Source organism: Aphelocoma coerulescens, chromosome 3 (assembly GCF_041296385.1).
Source record: "Aphelocoma coerulescens isolate FSJ_1873_10779 chromosome 3, UR_Acoe_1.0, whole genome shotgun sequence".
Classification (NCBI taxonomy): Eukaryota; Metazoa; Chordata; class Aves; order Passeriformes; family Corvidae; genus Aphelocoma; species Aphelocoma coerulescens.
In genome coordinates, this window is record NC_091016.1 from 93,745,591 (window position 1) to 93,764,356 (window position 18,766).

Sequence of the window (18,766 nt, forward strand, 5' to 3'; positions counted from 1 at the left end):
GATCTTGTTAGTAAAGGGTTCAAATTAGACTTTAGATAAATAACTCAGCAAGGTTTTGTTCTTTTGGAGTCTCGCAAACTTGTGACTTGGGTTGAGGTTCAGCTCATTAAACATGAGCTATCCAAAAGCTAAAGCAGGCACTTTTAGATGGCTGCCTAAGGTCTGCCTGTTGTGAATGCAGAGAAAAGCCTGCCCCAGGATAGCACAGCGTGCAGAATCTTGGCTTCTGTCTCAAGACAGGGCACAATGCCATTTGAAGATGACTGTGTCTATCCACTGAACAGGAATACCAAGCAACCAGTGTAAACAGAAGACTGCACTTTAGGGAAGAAACAAGAATTTAGGCAAGTCCTTGGACCCATCATCTGCTCAGTACACTGTTCTTTTCTGTAAGCTCTTTGACTTGGCTAAAAATCTTTGTACATGCTCATAAAGACTTCTAAACCTGCAAGTGGTTATTTATACCCACTTGTATAAAAGTATATTTATACTTGCCACTTATTTTTATGATGGATTTTGGGAAAAAAATAAATTTCCCATAGCTTGCATTTGTGATTTTTTGCCAGGGATTGATTATTTAGAATTAATTGATTTCAAGTGTGATTGTACTTCTAGGGTGAACCTTCTCCTCACAGGTTCCCACATGGTCTTGTCCATTCTCAGGGGAACTTACCTTCCCAGAAGCACACTGGGGGATGCAAATTCAGAATTTGTTTTCACTCTCTCCCTCCTATTTAAGTCCAGAGAAGGACATTTTTATTTAGGAACTGGAATCACCATGATCACTGAAGCCAAAAATATTTTTATTCATTAATTCAGTGGGAGAAAGATTGCTCTCTAAAACCACTGCTGTTAGCAGTAAGTAGAAAGATTTTATGATGTGTGTGCTGGCGTTAGGACTGTTACTGAAATAGGTTTTCAGATTCTCCACCTGAAATATAACATGAAGAATTCACCTTTCTGTGCACCAAGAGCTATATTTAACAAATGCTTTAAACTCTCAGACTTAAGCAATAATTTTATAATTATGACTGTATTGATATAAACCAGGCCTGAAATATAACAGCAGGATTCTCTGGGGAGAATGAGCATTAGAAATGAAAACCCATGCTCAGTGAGGTGTTCCAGCACAAGTGTGGAGGGCCTTTTGTGACTGAGATCCAACGTGTCACTTTTCACACATGCTTCGATAGGGTTCTGTGTACCAGGGAGGCATCTGGAAGAAGCAGAATCCAGGCATTTGTTTTAGGCTACCTTGTATGAGAATCTGGAAATGTTATTGCATAAATGGGAGCTGTTGGTAATTCTCTGTTGAAATGCCATGTACCATACATGCTACTGGCTCTGTTCAGTGGTGCAGATGATTTCTTATTAATTCATGTATAGTTTTCCTTTAAGACAGTAAAAAGTGTCTTTGACTTATGTCTATAAGTAAACTAGACAGAAAAATGCAGCCCGTTAAACCAAACACAGACAACTGTTTTGACAAATAAATAGTGAATTTTTGATGAATAACTAGCAAATTATAGTTTTAATTTTTCCTAATGGATGTGAATGTGGGCTCCTGATACCACTAAGCAGATAAGGTAAAGTGTGGGGTGATTTATCAATGTAATCCAATAAACAATATCCAGACAGTTAATTCAGACACATAGTTCTCATTGATTGAATATTATGAAGAGTGTGGTAGGTTTTTAGAGTCATCACAAGGAAACATGAATTAATCAAACCATAAAGCTTGTTCATTTTGTAACCTGAACTAGTCTTTCCATCATGAGATGGAAAAACTGTGTAAAACTGAAGGTGTTCAGTTTTCCTTCAAAGTAATACAGACTTTCAAAATGTTTAAAAAATGGTGTGAAGAAGTATAATTCAATTTTCAGTTTCAAGGCAATTTTGACTGTCTGGACTGAAAAAAAGGTTTCTGTAAAGGTAACATTACTTCCTAGTTTTTACTGATTTCAAGCCACAAATATTTCCAATGAACTTGAAAAATGTTCTTAAAGGGAAAATTAACAGCAGTTTTTGTTCCCCCTCCTCCTTTGCTAGACAAACCATATTATCAGTGAATGAAAAGCACACAAGTTTAAAAATTTTGGAGTGTTCTACTTTTTTTTTCAGTTCAGCATTACTTGCAGGCCATCCTGCAAGTAACATTCTGATCTGATGTTATCAATGCAGTAATTGACATCAGTAATGAGGCTGACTATTCCCATTTACAACCAGAGTCACTGTTGCTTCAGCAGCACCAGGCCACACACAGAGTAATTTAGAGGACATGGCTCACAGCTTTGAAAGAGCTTTATAATTTATTTATAATTTTTTTTAAATCTCACTTTTATACCCTCTTCCACCTGAACTCCATAACAGAATGATGGGATATTCTATCCAACTCTAAAAAAAAAAAAAAATTATCTTGTTATTTATGTCCCCAGCAAAGACTCATGAAGATAACAGGATGATGAGACTAGAACAGGAGCAAATGACATAGTACAGAAAGGTGAGGGTGAGGGTGAAAGAGACTGAGGGCAGCAAGGGGAGGCACTGAAGTAAAGGTAAAATATAAGGGAGACTGAATTGAGCACATAGAATGACAAAAGGAAATTCATGAGGGAGAGCTTGCCAGGTGGAAACTAGAGACTAGAACAATAAAGATTGCTTGAACAAGGCCAAAGGGAGGTGAGCAATATCCTTACTGAGAGAATATTAACTGAAGTGAGCTGATAAGTGTGATTTGCAATTCTCAGTGTACTCATGCCTTCTCAGACTAAAGGTCCTAGAATTCCTTGTGTAATTTCTCCAGTGAAAATCCTTAAGTTTATCTAAACTGGCAAAAAAGTGTATCCCTCCTTATGTCTTGCTCACGTCTGCAAATGTCAGTTTCATGTTTGTTATGTCCAAAATTTTCATGTCCCTTTTTATTTTCCCTTTTCCAGTAGAGTTTTGGCAAGAGTAAATGTGCAATTTTCCAAAAAGAAATGAGTTTAAATCAGGGAAATTGATATTTCACCTGGGGACAAAGAAATGTTTAATTTTCAGCAGCTGACCAGAGTTCATGGTACAGAATTGGATTCAGTTCATAGAATTTACCTGAAGCATGTATAAAAGTGTTGCTTGAGGAAGTTCTGAGGTGATAACGGGGTAAGAAGTGAACAGATGAAACATTTGACTTCATTTAATACCGAACTGACAGCAATTATGTTGCTTTGGAGCCTGAATTACATTTCTGTTAACTAAATGTAAAACTATTTTTTCCTCACAAAGATATCAGAGCACTTTTAATTTAAATGTGAGCATGTGCAATTAAAATTCAAACAGCCAAGAAATCAAAAAGAAAATAAAAGTATTAATCTCTTGTAATGTACAGATATATTGCTTTTTGAATTTTCACTAGAATATTATTGAAAGATCATGAAAGGAGATAGTCATGGCCTGTTAATCACTCAAAACCTCTAACCATATAAAATTCAATTTCCCAAATATCTTTCTAGAATGCGAAAGTCTGCAAGTTTATGGAGCTTTAAATTTCATGTAAATGAAACAGTATGATTGGAACATATATGTTGAGATGTAAGAGGTGGAAGTTTACTTTCCCTAACTGCATCATATAAAGAGATCAAAAAGCATGACATTTTCAACCATACTGGAAAGTGAGTATGACTTGGGAATAAATATTTAGATTATAATTATCTGGTAAATGTGTCCAAACTGTCAACTATATACTATTTGTATAGCGTCATGAAGGGTGAGGTAAGTAATGATCTATGCCTTTAAAAAAACAATGAAGGAGTTAAATCTAAGATAGTTCCTTGCTTAGCTGAAGTTCTGAGATTAACACATGCTTTAAAAGGGTCTTAATCAGATTCTGTTTAGTTTACTTTTTCCTCTGTGAGTCCCCATTCCTGCCATCAGTCTAGTACTGGACAGGCAATTGTGGCATGTCTGATACTCGGACTGACACCAGAAGTGGTCAGCCTATGGAATTAAATACTGGAAACAATGCAAAGAATGAGACTGGTAAATAAAATTTTAAAAATTCCTCCTTGCAGAGCCTGAAAGAGTTGCAAAGTACCAAAGAAGAAATATTTGAGGAAACCCATAGAAAACAAATTCTAGACAGTTTACTTGACAATTTTGATGTCAGGATGTGGAAAAAATAACTCCATAGAAAGACACACTTAGATGAAACTTCTGAGGAATAGCTTACCTCTAAGTGCAGTTCATAAGCGAACACTACGTTCATTGATGGGGTTGGCAAGCTGGGGGAATGGTTCTCTATATGATTAAGCTCAAAATAGCTACAAGAAAAATGACCAACTACAGGCAATTTGACTTTAGCAAAACTATTCAGTAGGGTGTATGTGACAGCTGAAGAGCAGATGAAAGTTGCACTAGGCAGATGATAAAAACAGAGGTGTGATCAAGAATTAGGTTGATTGGAGGATTGAATGCAACAGCAAAAGAACATCCTTACAGAGCTTTTAAATGGAGGTGTGTAGCAACCTCAGATTCACAGCTATTAGAAAAGTGCCTGGGAGAAGGGAGAATGACTACAGAGAGGAAAAGTACAGTGCAACTGAGAAATACCTGTTGTGAGAGCAAAATTTTATTCAACTCTAATAGAGATAAGGGAAAGGAAAGAAAAGTTGCCACTTTATTTCTATAAATTTAGAAATTCCCATAAAAGTAAAAACTGGCATTAAGATGTAAGAATATGAAAAAAACCTGAAGAAGCAAGTTTTCTGTGTCATAGCTTTAGCAGTATTTCTGTCAATGGCAGAGTTGTCAGACTGTGGGTGGAACATCTTTCACACGTAGCAAAAATGCAGTGGCAAATAGAAGGAAATTTGCTATTGCACAGAAACCATGTAATAAAACATAGCAGCAGTCTTGAGCATAACCGGCCTCAGATTCAGTTTACTCAAGTCCTGGCCCTTGGAACCTCACGGCCCACCTGCCTCACACATCGACATACTCAAGAAAATGGGTGGTTCTCAACCAAACAATTAAGACACACCATTTCATCAGTCCTTGGCTTGGATCCCTAGGTCCCTGCAGTAGCCAGCTCTTGAGTCCTCTGGTCTCTCCAGTATCCAGCACAGACTTATGGCTGTTTCAGTAGCTGTCTCCCAAATGTCATGCATGCATGCAGAATACTGAGTCCTTCTATCCAGGAAAATAGTTTGATAAGACAGAGTAGGCTGCCCTGATCAGCCACATGTGTTCAAACACATGGCCAGGCAAGTGTCCTGATCAGGTCCTGTTTACATGTGACTGTCCCCCTTAGGCCCCTTATTTATTTTTCCATCCTTGTTTGTTTCTCCACAAACTGCCTTGATCCTTCCCTTTTTCCATCCTTAGTTCTTCCCATAAAACATGCCATAATAAGCCTTGTACAATCCCAAGATTCTCTTCTGCACCAATAATCACAGAATAACAGAATGGGTAAGATTGGAAGGGACCACAGTGGGTCATCTGGTCAAACCTTCCTGCTCAGCGTCAACCCAGAGCACATGGCACAGGATTGCATCTAGACAGTTCTTGAATGTCTCCAGTGAGGGAGACTCCACAGTGTCTCTGGGCAATCTATTCCAGTGCTCAGTCACCTGCACAATAAAGAAGTTCCTCCTCATGTTCAGGTAGGACTTCCTATGCATCAGTTTTTGCTCCATTGCCTCTTGTCGTATTGCTTGGCACTACCAAGAAGAGCTCAGAAACATCGTCTTGGCACCCTCCCTCCAGATACTGACAGTGATGAGTTCCTCTCTCAGTCATCTCTTCTCCAGACTGAACAGGCCCAGATCCTTGAGCTTTTCCTTGTAAGAGAGATGCTCCAGTCCCTTAATCATCTTTTTCACCGTCCACTGTACCTGCTCCAAGAGCTCCATGTTTCTCCCATACTGAGGAGCCCATGAATGCCATGTTTGGGTATGTGTGCCAGTAGGCAGTGAGACGAAACAGAGAACTTCTTGAGTAGACTCATCATGATGGATTTCACCCTAGTCCATGGATCTTCCAGGACATCTCTGGAAATGCCTAGTGGGGAGCTCAAGTCTCTGATAGGATTAAATCTTCAGCACAAAAACTCTGAAAAGCACAGCACAGGGGAAAGGATGTACATATATATCAGCAAGGAATAAACCAAAGTGTTATTTTTCTGTTCACTAACAACATTTTTCCACCATGCACCCGTTAGATTCACTGGACTGGAATCTGGAAGTCAGACAAGGCCCATTTTATTCATAATATTAAATGTCAATATAAATAAATAATTTTAATAGTTTTTCTCTATTAAAAATCTTTGTGTGCTTTCATAACTGCAAACACATTTTTTGTAATTATTGATTTTCCTGAGAAGGACACAGCTCCTCTACAAAATTATAGGCAGGTTTGGAATGTATTCTATTTTAAATTAGGAATCTGTCTGCTTTTTGTTAAGTCTGCAGAAAAGGAACAGTAGAAAAGACAGGTTTGTTCACTTCCTTTTTACATTTTTTGTATATTTTTGTGCATCAGTCTGTCTATGATTATCTGTTATTTTTTCAAATTTAGACTTTTTGATAATTAATGGAAAATATTGAATATATGCAAAGGCAGCTACTTGTTATCATTAATAAAGGACTATGGCATCAGAAAAACCCCCTCTTAGCATACTTAACTGTAGAGATTTAATCAAAACACTTATAAATGTTTCAGAAAAAGTATATAAAAGCCTAAACACATTTATTTATGGAAAATGAGACATAGCTACACAGCTGGGCTTGTAAGATCATTTGTTTATAATTTATGTCATTTCAGGACAGAAGAAAACCAAAGACTTTCATCAAATAATGAAAACGTATCCATGCTGTATTTGATGTAAATAGGACTAAGGGAACTGGAAAACGGTGGACTATCCTGAAATAAAAAAATTAATACTTTGCCATGCATGTCATGCGGAAGCTGGTAATAGAAAACAGCCAGCAGCTCTTTCTTTTCTCATTATGTGAGAAAGAAGACCAGAAAGTATTGAATATCTAATTAAAATCACTGCTTATAAAAGGCAGGAGTAGGAGAAAGCTCAAATTAGTCTATACTGATGGCATGGAAAAGTTTTATCTCAAGGTTGTAGAAGAACTGGTTTTTATGCCTTCATAGATTATTCAGTCAGCTGAGGCATTTTCAAGAAGCTTTGGTGTCTGAAAGATCTAATTTGTCAAAAATGTGTTTCTGACAAAACTGAGTGTCACCAAATTCCTTAACTAAAATCAAAAACGTTTTAAATATATCAATATTTTGATTGAACTTTTGACAAATGATGTTCTTTCTGTCATTTGAGCTGGCATCTTCTTCTGAAACCACGGTAACTATAGTAACAGCTTAAATAAACAAAATGGCATGTAAAACTTTTGATTGCCCAAGTTGTTGTTTTCATTTTTATTGTGAAGGTTGGCTGAGATTTTTGTCTGATAAAATGCACTGAATTTCTATTTAAAGCAAACAAACATCTACAGTTTTTGACTTGAAAATATTGGACTGTAATTTCACATTTGAAATATGCCCATTATTTATATTTCAAAATAAATGCCTTAATTGTCAGAGATACACATTTCCATTTTTATTCTATTTTCTAAGAAGGAAAGTTATATACCTTAAAGCTTCATTATTCCATTGTAATCATCTTGAAAAAAAAAAAAAAAATTTTACTATGGCCCCAGGGGATATATAGAGTTATAGAATTATTTAGATTGGAAAAAACCTTTAAGATCATCGAGTCCAGCTGCCAAGTCCATTACTAAACCCTGTCCCTAAGTATTTATTGCAGTGCAGTGGGCCTTTTGCTGAGAAAATGAATCAACAGTTTAAGTATTAACATTTATCTTGACCATTGCAGTTGGAACAGTAAAAGGGACTCATGAGAAGAAAGATGGCATCATTAATAGAATTATAGAATGCCTTGAGTTGGTTTAGCTCTTAAAGATCGTCTAATTCCAACCCCTCACACAGTGCCATGGACAGTGATGCTACCCACTAGATCAGGTTATAATGAGCCAGATTACAGTAGAAAGGAACATGTAGAGAGGGTACATCACTTTGTAGATCAAACATTGTTTTAAGTTGTCCTTTTGGAGACCAGGGTGGCATTTGCCATCTTCCAACCCTCAGGCACCTCTCCTCTTCTCTATGACCTTTCAAAGATGAGTGTGAGTGATCTTGCTATGGTGTCCACCAGGTCTCTCAGCACTGATGGATGCTCATGTGCTCATCAGGGCCCATGGGCTTGTGGATGTCAATTTTGCCTAAGTGTCCTCTAAACTAATTCTCCTTGACCAAGGGGAAGTCTTCCTTCCAACACTCGTTTACCATGGTCTCCTGGGTCAGATATTCCCGAGGGCTGGTCCTGTCAGTGAAGACCAGTGCAAAGAGGGCATTCAATAACTCTGCCTTCTTTGCATCCTCTGTTGCCAGGGTGCCTCCTCCACATAATAGGGTCACATTATCCTTAGTTTTCCTTGTTATTGATGCATTTGAAGAAGCCTTTCTTGTTGTCCTTGACATCTTTAGCCAGTTTTAATTCCAAATGGGCCTTGGCCTTCTTTGTCTCATTTCTGCTTACTCTGACAACATCCTTATATTCATTCCAAGTGGCCTGACTCTGCTTCCATCTCCTGTGTATTTCCCACTTACACTGCAGTAAAGACAGGAATTCTTTATTCATCCACAAAGGTCTCTTGCTCTCTTTGCTCGATTTTTTGCTCATCCAGATGCATCTTTCTTGAGCCTGGAGGAAGTGATCTGTGAATATCAACCAGCTGTCTTGGACCCCTCTTCCCTGTGGGGCCTATTTCTGCAGGATTCTTCCGAGAAGATCCCTGAAGAGGCTAAAGTGATCCCTCTGAAGTCCATGGTTGTCATCTTACTTGTTGTTCTGCTCCCTCCTTGTCCGATACTGAACTCTACAATCTCTCTGGCACTGCAGCCAAGGCTGCATCCAAAATTCACAAGTCCAACGAGGCCTTTCCTGTTAGTACAGTAACAGCACACCACTCCTTATAAGATCTGATGCCATGATGGTTTTTTGCATTTTATTTTTATATACCTTTATGTATTCTCAGTATTCTTAACATTCATACTTATAATTCTTTAAGCCTGATATCTCAGCATAGTCCTGGTATTCTGCTAGGCCAGAAGACCAAACATCTCAAAGGCCTCACAACTGGAGGCTGAAAAGCCTTATGCTATCTTGAGAAACCAAGGCCCTCTCTAGAACATATTCTGTAAACTGGGATTAAGCCCATCTGGGGGGCAATACTTTAGAACAGAGTATTCAGACATTCAGAACAGAGAACGCCATTCATTTAAGCCTTAACTGGGGAATCTTTGTCAGATATGCTAATTTGCAAGGTCTATAAAATTGTACACGTGATATACCGTGTGTGTGCATTTCGGCATATTCCACCTTGACGAACAGTTGCACCATAAGAATCCTTATTAAATACCAAGGTAAAAACCCTTTTACCCCTTAACCTTGTTTGGGTCTTAATTCTAGGACCAGGGAAAAGGCATCAGATCCTCCACTGCCTGTGCAGAAAGTTGTCATGAATGTTTTCCAGAAACCTCCTGGAGTGTTTGTGCTTTGCTCTGTTGCATCACCAGCAGATGTAAGGTTATGGTTTTGGCTGCTTGGACTTGCTCAAGATATTTCCTCTTAAACACTTTACAGATAGTTCAGGAGGGGCCAAAAAGCTTGCTAAAACCTGAAGTATCAAACCAGGCTCAGATGATTGCTAAATCAGTAGAAAAGCACAAAGTTCTCTGCAAAACTAATCTAGTGCCATGACCTGGTTTCACCCAGAAACATGGTACTTGGTGATGGATTGCACACAGCTGTGCTTTTAGCTACTGAGATAAAAGATGAATGTCATTGAGCAGAGACTCATTACAAGTTCCACAGAAGTATTATGCCTGTATGAAATTGGCACAGAATGCCAAGACCAGCTGATCTAAGGATATCAGAAAGCTACAGTTATACTGCCAAATTTCAGCTTTTTGCTCACCTCCTAGACATTACTCTAACCTATAGATGGAAAAGTAATGAAGTGTTGGAGAGCATTCTATCTCATTACATCAAGATTTGGTATTGGTTTTCCATTCTTGCTTGCTTTCACCCTCAGGCAATATACAATTTAGCTATTCAGGCCTTAATTGACGCTGCTTGAAGCAATCTCACTTATATTACAGGTGAACAAAAAAGAACCAGTCCATTTAATACTCTGCTCTAATTTATATTATGTTACTTATATTATTTTCTTTTATTTCCCATATTACTATCACCAAAAATCTACATTTTCCATCTTCATGTACATAGGAAAGGCTATAGGGAAATTCTAATTCTTTTGTGTTAATGTACTTATATTACAATTCTGCAGGCCAAGTTGGAATGAATCATTGACTCTCAAAAACGCAATTTATTTTCTTTAATATTTTGACGTTTGCAAGTTTCTCTTTGGCTATTCCTTCCAATGTTTAGAAACAGACAGGGAAGAGAATTTTTAAAATGAAAAGCAGTAACTAGCTTTAAAAAAGCAAAATTAATATTTTAGCTTTTTCAGTTATAGTTTTTGTAATTGGCATGCTTAAGAGGAAGACGAGTAGAAGCATCAAAATATTAAAAGACAGCAAATTCAGGGCAAAGTCCACTGTGTGGGGGCAGACTGAATGAACAGATCTTGTAAGTGGTGCATGGAATTTGTAAATTAAAGTTGCAAATTTGCACTGAATTTCATGTGTGAAAGGGAAATTGCTTGTGACTGCTTCATTCTCTTGAGAAGAGACTAAAAGGCAGAGACTTGCCTTGCTACTTGGCACGTAGCAACATGCAAATTACAAGGCTTTCTTATGCCAGTTTATTACTGTTTATTCAAATCGCTAACTTATCTGCTCCTTAGGCCTACTCTGCACTCATCTTTCCAAGGAAGGGTGGGACAGAGGTGGGGACTGTTACAGACAATTTATCTTCGTCCACTAAATCTAGGAAACTTGTTACCTTTAAGCATTCAGGTGCAAACTATGTAGAGTGTTCTTGGGAAAAAAACACAGCTCCTTTGTTGTGTCTCTCTCACACTCCAGTATAAGAATCCTTTAGTGTGCTGTTGGTAGGTAGAGCTTCACCTACACTAACTTCTATTCCAAAATACGAATATCTAAGCACATTCTCTTTCAGAAACACTGATATAACCCTAAATTTAATGAAGCTTATTCTCTGTCTAAAAATGAATTATCTACCATCATTGGGTAAAATGAGGTAGGGATACAACCCAGTGAAGGCATACCCCACCTGTCTTTCTCAACTTATGAAAAAAAGAGAGGAGAGAAACTTGCTCTTTGTGCACACACCAACCATTTCTAAGTATTGAACTCCAAAAAATTTGGGAAAAGATAGACAGGACTTTCTTCAAAACAGTTCCTTTAACCTTGTTTGGCATCCACAGGTTTACCTCTAAATCCATGTGTTTCAAAACAGAAATAGTAAAATAGTACTGTTAATCAAGATAAAAACAGTGACTGTTGTAAATAAGGTAATTTTGTCCTTAAATCTAAGTCCAAATCACAAAATGGTCATCTCTGCTGAAGAACCCCAGTATTGCTTTACAACCACCCTCTTCAGGACTTTTAGCAGGAAGGAGACAGAGCTGAGGAAGATGTCTCTGTAAACAGATTGTATTTCCCATATTTTTGTGTGAGAGATTAAATATCCCTTACCTTTCAAGTTATCCTATTGCTACAAGTCTTTATGGGGACCTAGCACTAATTCTTCTCCTGAAACAGTAGAAATTCTGTGAATTTTTATCCAGAATATTTCATTAAAACAACATTAAGAGATCATCTATGTTAATCTCTTCAAACACTTGCTGAAACTGTGCTAATACGGTGGGTATGATTATGGTACCCTTCTGTCTTCAACGGAAAAGGAATCATTCCAGGAACATTGCTGTTTTAATTTTTTCTATCCATTACCTTTCTAATTATGGGAGAGAAGAAGAATGGAAAGAAAGGAAGGGAGCTGGAGAAAACTGGAGAAAGAAGGCAAGATACAAATAAAGGCTTAGACATTTAGTGCGGTACAAAATTTAGTGCTGTACAAATTAAAACATTTGTGTTTTAAAGTCTTTCTCCTAACAGAAAGTTTATCATTTTTCAAAACAACATGGAAAATAAACCTCAAATTTTTTGCTCTTGAAAACGAACTGTTAATGAATTCAGATGTCTGTGGCTTCTCAGATACTTATGCAATTTGACAATGTTATCCCTCAGCCAGTATTTATGAGCTGCTTCCTGGACTGTAGCTCCACACACTGCCACCAGCTGTCTTAAAATGAGGAGCAGTTTGTCCCTGAGCTTCTGGGGGAGGGCATGAAGAATACCCCCAGTTCGACTACAGCACATATCCTTCTCCTCTGCCAGCTTTTTTCCTGTCCTCTGTCAACCTTCACTGACCTTGAAGATTTCTGTGGCCTTTGAGCTTTCTGATCCCACAAACAGAATAAATTGCATATGTACTGGGTAAACACTACCAAGAACTGTTCCACAGAAGTTGGAATATGTCACATTTCTTTGGTGACAGAGAGAGCTTGCAATGCTTGAAGTGAATTAGAGTCTGCCTGCAAAAGTACAGCTTCAGCCTCACAGTACAGCAGCTGCAGATTGACACAGCAATGAAAGGAGTCATATTTTGATTCACATACATCAAGTTGCTATTTCAGCGTCTTGCAAAAATGTCTGTTAGGTGGAAGAAGTCAGGATGAGATAGTAGAATTTGTCTGCATGCCAAGGAGGCATATTTTGCTCTGGCACTAGAAAATTTCCAAATTTATGATTTTAGAATAGGTGAATATTCCAGCTTGACATAATTTCATCTCTGGGTGCTAGTCAGGCATATTTTATGTGATGTACAGGCAAAACCCAAGCTTAGGTGTTTGAATATATTTCCATGCAAAAATACCTGTGACAGTGATGAAGAAAGTGAATCTGAAAATAAACAGTAAAAATATCCATAAAACTAACACGGAAGTTTATATTTAAAGATTCCTTCACTGAGAAAGTTGGATTATTTTGTGATTAAGCATAAGCACATCTAACAGCCTGCAGATGACATTGTTCTTCAAAATGGAAGAAAAAGCTTTCCTTATAGCATCTGGCATAGCTAGAACAAAGTGGAGAGAAATCACTGCTGTCATTTTAAAATACTTTTTCAAAGTATAAACAATTTTGTGCATTCTCTATTATTCAAGGGAAAACAGAAGAAGAATCGATTTGGCTTATTTGGCTTCTTGGTCATGGGAGAAGAACTCATTTCGCCACTGTAGTATCTTAAAGGACTTTTGGCCATGCCTTAAAACTGCTAGACAATACATCTAAAACGGAGTTATCAAAGGTTTTTGGGGTCCTCTGGTCTGTAAAATCTTGTTCCAAAGGTGGCCATACACGGCTGAGAAATGCGACAAAATTCTTTAATATGAAAACATAAGTATCATTACAAATGGTACAAATCTACCAGACAAACTTTGCTCCTTTCAAGTTTTCTGAGGCCCTTTCCTACATCTATTAATACAAATGACTGTTTCATATACTATATAGATCTTCCTACAAGCAACCAAAAATGCAGAATTTTCTAAGCAATTATCTCAATTAGAAGATAATAGACACTCATACATATGGTTAAACTTTCTACATATCTGTGTCAATTAAAAGCTCTATTAAATGATTTGAGATAATTGTAAAATGAACTTTTTCTTATGCCAGGCATCTTGTAAGAGTGTAAGATTTCCTTAAAGGATTTTTGCTCCTTTCTACAATTTTGTTTACATTACAATCTTCAGGAAACTTTTTGTTACTGAAAAATGTGAGTAGAAAATGAAGGGGAAAGAGAATATGACAGAAGAGAAGCTGAATAATGGCTGTTAGCAGAAAGAATATAGTTAAGGATTAGTAGGGCAATAGATATGGTTTAGAAAAAAAGCCCTCTGGGCTTTAATACCATCTCTGCTGTTGATCCCATCACTGATTTAGGAATGCCATCCATTATTTCTGATAACTTCTGCCAAATGTAAATAGAAGGTGAAGATGACCTATCTAACATTAATGAAAAATAGAATATGAGAATTTTTTTGGCACTTTCATTTCTGTATTATGCCTTTACATATTTAACAGAGGTTTAAAATAACCATTTCAACAGTTAGGGGTAGGCAAGCACATAAGCTAAAATAACAGTGTAATTGAATATTTCTTTAAACTTGGACCTCTGACTCTTTTCTTAGCTTTCTTGAGGTGATTTTTCATTTGTATGTGCTCTAAACTTCCTGGTTTCAGTGGGCCATAAAAACAGATGTGCTGAAATACAAACAGCACGAAAAGCTTGCTTTTGTGGTATTTCCAGCCTGAAGGGAAGCCAAAGATGTTAGAAATCCCTTGAGAAACCCTATTTCCAGCCTACTTTTGCAGACGGATTCGTCTACCACTTATTTTATGACTGTAACACAAGATGGTCAGCAAATAGCAGAATTCACACACACTCTATCTGTTACTGGATCATGTTCCTACAGGGTGGTGAGGAGAACTGCACGGAGAAAAGTAATTGTTTTCCCTGAGGGTGTTCCATAACTTTAAGCTTGGTTTCAGTTTGGTTCTTTTTAATGAAAGCAAAAGATATCAACACTCTTGTGAAAACAGGAGGCTCCTCACCTTATGCTGTGAGAGCGCATGATGGATCCTTGAAGTGTAGCCTGATGATAGAAAATTGAGAAGAATTTAATCTGAATTTGACCTGGTTCCAGTCAGAATTTTATTGAAATCAAATAAACCTAGGGAATCGTGTCCTGAACTTGTAAATTATGCAGGAAACACTGCATTCTGGAATTTCTTTCATCCTTTTGAGATTCAGGTACTCAAGAAGATACAAATTCCATATTTGTTGGAATTCAAGCATTAGCTGACTCAGATCATTTTAGAAGAAACATCTGTGTCTGGTTCAGCTACACAAAACCCAAAGCCTTTTTCTGTTTATGTTGTCCACCTGATGTTGTGAGATAAGATAGAGGACCCATAGTACAACCAAGTCCATCCAGCCTGCTGGCTAGAACCCATGAGAGCTATGCATGTCTGATATGTTCATGATGCCAGATGCAAATCTATGAGCAATGTGGAGCAGCTGGATATCAGTCAGTAACCTCAGCATCTTGGGAATTTCTAGAGTCCTGGAACATTTCTAATGTGCATGAAGACACCTACATGTAGAAGGTCTGGAGTTCAGACTGACGTCTTTAAGGTGAATCACAGAAAAGAAGCTACCACTGAATATTCTTTGGTTCAGAGATAGGTTTGGGATTATATTTATGACTTGAGATGGAATATAATTTATACCACCTTAAAAATAAGGGCACTTAAACTATTATTTAATTATCCATTTTTACTGCTGACACTTCTGTTATAAAAAGCTGCATGTTTCAGATATAAACCTCCAATACAGAATATAATGGCTTTGGAAGCTTCATATCCCTTTTGGTTTTGCCGTGCAGACTAAGCAAATCAGAAAAGTGGAACATGGCTTTTGTTATTACATTTAGAACATGTTATTTCCTTTCTGTTTTCTTTCCATCTTGGGTTACCATCATAAGGGAAATGACAGACAAATCTGTGTGCAAAAATAGGCTGGAAATAGGCTTTCTCAAAAAGATCTGGTTTGGCATTGTAACTTGTGGTTGCTATTTTGAATTCCTTTCAAAATAAGCAGAAATACTGTTGATTTCCTGATAGGTAATAGTGTCTACATGAAGGTCCTTTTAGATTATCACACACTAATAAATAAATAAACTCCTAAAAATATGTGTTTTGCTGGTGTTCATGTCTGCCTCTGGCTCATGAAGAAAGCATAGGAAAGTCACAGAGGTGTTCTTTAGCTCTGGATCATAAAGTTACAGATAAGTAAAGCTTAGATTTCCACATTTTCTTCTGAATGTTTATATTAGACACTTTTGAAACATCAGTTGCAGAAAGATTTAATCTAAGATGCCATTTCCAGAATGCCAGAAGGGATCACTTTGATAATTTAATTTGACCTCCAACATCACTTAAGCCATAGGCCTTCTCTACTTTGAAGTAGAACATGGCTCTCCGAGTTGTATCTTCTTCACAAGGGTTCTTATAATTGTTAGCAAAATATTACTCTGATAAATTAGTTTCAAAGGAAAAATCACCACTGAACAAGCCTTCAATTCTTCCCTAAGCTGAATTTGTCCAACTTTACCATCCAAGGAGTGTTCTGGTGCTGCAGATTTCTCTGACAAATAATTCTGTGTTGAAAACTGTTGTTCCATGTCAATACTTTTATGGCTGTAGCTGGGATGCTAAATTTCTTCTGAAATATTTATACTGGTCTCTTCAAATTTTTAATTGTAATATATTGTTTCCAATTCTCCAGGCAGTCTTCTGGCTTTTCCCTGAATACTTTTGCATATCAACATCTTTCCTTAAATGTGTGTACTGATTTCGCCTGAGATGATTTTCTACATAATAGCTGGTACTGGGCTATGTTGCAGATTTGTGCTGAAAATAGTGTTGATAATATAGAGATGATTTCATTATTGCTGAGCAAGGCTTATACAGAAGACTTTCCTGCTTCTCACCACACCCACCAGTGATTAGGCTGGGGTCAACAAAGAGTTGTGAGGGGCCACACCAACTGACCAAAGGGATATTCCATACCGTATGATGTCGTGTTCAACAATAAAAGCTCAGGAAGGGGATGAGGAGGAAAGGGGGTATTTGGAGTTCTGACATTTGTCCTCCCAAGAAACTGTCACAAGTGGTGGGGCCCTGCTCTCCTGGAGATGAACACCTGCCTGCCCATGGGAAGTAGTGAATTAACTCCTTATTTTGCTTTGCTTTCATGTGCTACTTTTGCTTTATCAAACTGTCTTTATCTCAAACCACAAGTTTTCATACTTTTATTTACCTTTCTATTCTCTCCCCTGCTCCATTGAAGAGGGAGTAAGTGAGTGGTTATGTGTGGTTTAGCTGCCCATAGGGGTTAAAAAACAACAGTGTGGATATCCAACTGTCCATAATATTTCAACTGGACAAATACCTGTGCCAGATGCCGATGCAAGGTAGCCATTCTGCTGAAACACCACTGAGACCTGAAACAACAACTCTGATGCAGCAATTTTGTGAAGGACAAAAAGATATTTTATACCAGTTCTGTCTCTTCATGTACTTGCCCTTACCTTTCTGACGTAGTCTGCTTCCTTCTTATTGAATAAAAAAAAAGTCCTTTTAATAAAATATTCTGTTACTGTTCTGTAGGATATGGTTGACTTTTTCTGATATGGAAATGTGAAGCATAGTGTCATGTTTTGAGTTTGTGGCCTGCCCACCAAAAACCTTACTGTTTACATTTTTCTACAGAAAAGGAGATCCTGTCCTTCAAAGCACAGCCATATTTTTTAAGGAATTTTGTGACCAACAGATAGGTTATATTACAAAATAGTATGCATATCAAACAAATTTTGCTAAGGTAGCAGTGGAGAAAAAATTTAATGTTAACAATGCAATTGTTGAAAGAACACTGTGTAGGTAACGAATTTAATAGAAAATATTCATGTCTGGACTCAGTATAAAATTGTATCAGTAAAATGGTGTGCAGTTTTATCTGGTTCATTTTTGCAAAAATGTAGTCAATCTACCAAATGCAGAGTGCTTGCAGACGTTCAGGCCACCTCTGGGGTGAAGCACTGTAACCCCTTCAGAATATGCTCCAGCACTTTACAGGAGTTCTTCAGAGAGCAGGATGCAAAGAAAAATGTTACATCCAGTTGAAACTGAGCCAAGAAAAAAGAGATTACTTATTTGAATCTGTTTCCTTCAGATATTACCAACTCAGCATGATGGCACATTTCACACTGATAGGGCTTGTGTCATTGTAGAGCCAAAGGGAAAGGAATCATTGTCTGACTTGTCAGCATTGCTTCAGCTGTATGCATGGTATTTCTTTGAGATTTCTGATTCTGTTGCTAGCCAGACCCAACCCTTCTGAACTTATGAGATCTGACAGAAATGTAGTCTGAGTGGCATACGTGCAAGTTATTACTATAAATTGCAGGAAATTAATGTGTCTAATTTCCACTTATTTCACTGTATTGCCTATTTCATTCTGTTTCCAGTAAGTCATATGGATGTTTTGCTCCTAAACCTGAAATAAGAACTGTTTTATTAATCCTCACCAAAGTGCATTCAGATCATGGTGCCATGCTCTACCTGCCTCTGGGGTTTTGTATGAGTTGGATCACCATCAATCTTCAGTGTTATGATGCTAAGTAACTCCTTATTTGTAACAAGATGTTGAATTACTGTCGGAATTCTCATGGAGGTGAAGAATCTTATGACCTCCTTTTCATAAAATTTATAAAATTCATAAAATTCATCTTGGCTTAGCTGGTCCACTGAACCATGTATGTGGGATAACTCCACTGCTAGTGACTCGCAAAGAATGGCTAGACCTCAAGTTCACATGGTCCTACCATCAGTCATTTCATCAGCTCTGGCAGTATCTGTGTGAGACTTGGATATTTCCCTCTGTAACCTGACCCTTAAAAAACCTAAAAGAGTGGGATAGGTTTGCTTTTAAATGAGAATGATCTTGAAAATAGGCAGATTTTGTCAAATCATGTATTGTTCTTTCAGTGAGGACATATTTCAACACCTTAGAAAAAGACTTGGGTTTTCTACTATA